Source organism: Octodon degus, unplaced genomic scaffold (assembly GCF_000260255.1).
Source record: "Octodon degus isolate 3935 unplaced genomic scaffold, OctDeg1.0 scaffold00004, whole genome shotgun sequence".
NCBI classification, from domain to species: Eukaryota; Metazoa; Chordata; class Mammalia; order Rodentia; family Octodontidae; genus Octodon; species Octodon degus.
Genome location: NW_004524580.1, coordinates 22,070,907 through 22,073,731, shown reverse-complemented (window position 1 = coordinate 22,073,731; position 2,825 = coordinate 22,070,907).

Below are 2,825 nucleotides of genomic sequence, written 5' to 3'. Positions count from 1 at the left end.
TTTAAGTCAAGGATTATGGAGTCCCTTGCTCCTCCATTTCCTCCTACCCTGGCCGCTTTCACGTCTGAGCAGATGCAGGACCTCTCCTGAGGGGACCAAAGAACAGGAAGGCTCCAAGATCTTCTAGATGCAGTAACTGAGGCCCTAACTTTCAATGTTTAGCCCTAAACCAAATGACCAGAAATGGGCTCATGCTTTCTAGATCCTATTTGGGGCTGTGCGCACTGCACTGTCTTTTCCTCAGCATGGGCTTGGTGCCAGTTACCCTAATCTTCAGAGAAAGGCACACTCCTGTGACCCCCCAAAACTCTGCACAGATCTGAGCCTGCAGTCAGGAAGGGACGTCCTCGTCCCTCCCCAACCCGCCCCACACCCCTGTGGTCTCCTGATGTTTGCTCTCCACTCTCCCCTGGTCCCCTTGCACTTGCCAAAGGGCCGCCCAACGATGCCCAGTCTCATGCGGTTACTCCCACTTCTAAAGCTCTCATCAGGATAAATCCTAAGACACTCAGCAAGATCTGCAAGATCCACCTACTCACCCCTGGCAGTACCTCCCGCAAGTCACCTCAGCCCTCTTCTCCAACCCCACAGCCAAGACCTTCCTCCAGAGAACCTAAAGACTCCTGCCTGCCCCCTAATGTGCGGACTCAAGGCTCCCTCCTGTGAAGCAGGTTGATAGCACTTTGTCCATTGGTGAGATTACTGGCACCACCACTTGGATCTACCCTGTTATTCATAGAAGTATAACTTCAATACAAAGGATTTGACTTTAGCATTTGCCAATTTCTGTGGTGTTAATACTGTGCAAATCACAAATACACAGTTTCTGTCCAAATCTAACGGCCAATATCTACAACAGAGAAAGAAGCTATGGTAGAAATCCAAGAAAGGTTAAGTTCATAAAGATGGCAGAAGGCATTCGTGCCTGTAATTCCAGCCATTTGGAAGCTGAGGCAGGAAGATTTTGAGTTTGAGGCTAACTTAGAATGACACAGCAAGACTGACGTTCAAGAATCAAGAAGAAAGAAGCATAGCAGAAGAGATAGATGTTAAATAGGGAAGTCAAAAAACTCTGGGGAGAAAAACAAGAAAAATATTTTTCTGAACGTTACAGATCACACAGCACTTTGAAACAGCATTTACACAGGGAAAGCGAATATGAACTCACAGAACGGAAAAACCAGTTAGCAAAATGTTTGTATCTTAACGCTGCTGGAAACTGGGATGATCTAGGAAAATATATGAAGTTTTGTGACAGCGTAACAAAAAAAAATCACTGCACCAGAGCAAAGGGACTCCATGGGGACTCTCCTGCCGAGACAGAAGAGGGAAGCAGCCAGCCGTGATGCTTTGCTGTCCCCGAGACCCCCTGTGACTGCTCTGCGTACCTCAGAGGCACAGCCAGGAGCCCAGAAACCCACCCCAGCGTGGCCCCTCCCTGCTGCAGGGCAAGGTACTTTCTGTAAGTGAAGTGTTCAAAGGGAGAGTTGTCTATAAAATCAGTTTTATTTTTATGGCTCTGTAAATGTTTATTGAAGCGAGTCCCATCCTGACAACCCTTGGCGGATCCAGCCGCCCTCCTGCATGGAGCTGGGATGGGGCAGGCGGGCGCATCCTGCTCGACTCTGCAGCATCAGCTGATGTTCTCTCTAAGCGTCTGGGGTGATAGCACTTTTACCCCAGCAACGACTGTCACTTCTTCTTAGAGCAAAGTGAAACAAGCAAAATTTAAGCCACAGAGAGGAAAAAATGGAAAGGAAAAACCACGCATGTGTAAAAGCGAACCAAAGATACAGAGCGTCACTTTTCACGGACAGACAAGAAATAGAAGATATTTTTGTCCCTCCCAGAAGTATAACCCAACCATGCAAAATGTGTCATTTCAAAACCCTGTTGAGGGCTAGAGATATATAGCTCAGCAGCTTATGTACCTGCCTGGCTAGCACAAGGTCCCAAGTTCAATCCCTGGTTACAGAAACAAGGAGATTTATGCTTTTGATAGTCAAAATCAGCCAGTTACCCAATTCTAGAAGAACATGATTTTCACTGGTACATAATACCATCAGCAGCACTGCCTGGTATGCTAAAAAGCACAACTTTATGATATAAAACTATAAAAGTAAGGTAGGAACTAAGCCAAAGAGCAGGCAAAAGCCCGATGAGGCTTCAACCAAGGCAGCAGGAGGGGCAGGCGCCAGGCACCGAGGCACTGTGACAGCCTCAAGCAGTACGAGTGAGAGGTCTTGGATTTTAAAACAGCAAAGAGATGAGAAATGTTCAGGAATTAAAATTAACTTGCAAAACTCTTAATGGGGATGAAGACACTGAAACCCAGCAAGGCAGCTGCCTCTTCAGGGGAGGATGGAGGACGCCAGACCTGAAGGACCCCTCCTCGGTCTTGGTTCTGAATCTGCAGGAAAAAATGGGACGCTAGAGGACCCACAGCAAAGAAGCAGGGACCACTACACCAAAGGACGGAAGCGCGCAGCTCTTCCAAATGCTAACCCTAAGCTGAAGCCATCCGGGTTCCAGCACTGACAGCGCTGACTGGCCGGGTCGTGCGTGAGCGTGCCAATCTCCTGAGCTTCCCCAGCGCCGCAAGTCACCTGCAGTCAAGTAACTGAACCACGTAAGCATGGTCACAAACTTTAAAAATCCTAGGAAGTTAAAACCTGGGAGAAATGAATACATGTCTCTTAGGAAGTGAAAAGCCTAGAGCAGTCATGGAAAACCTTTTAGAGCTCTCAGTGACACAAACAGCCTATTGTGGCCGGTCTGCCGGTCTGCCGGTCTGCCTGCCTGCCTGCCTGCCTGCCTGCCTGCCT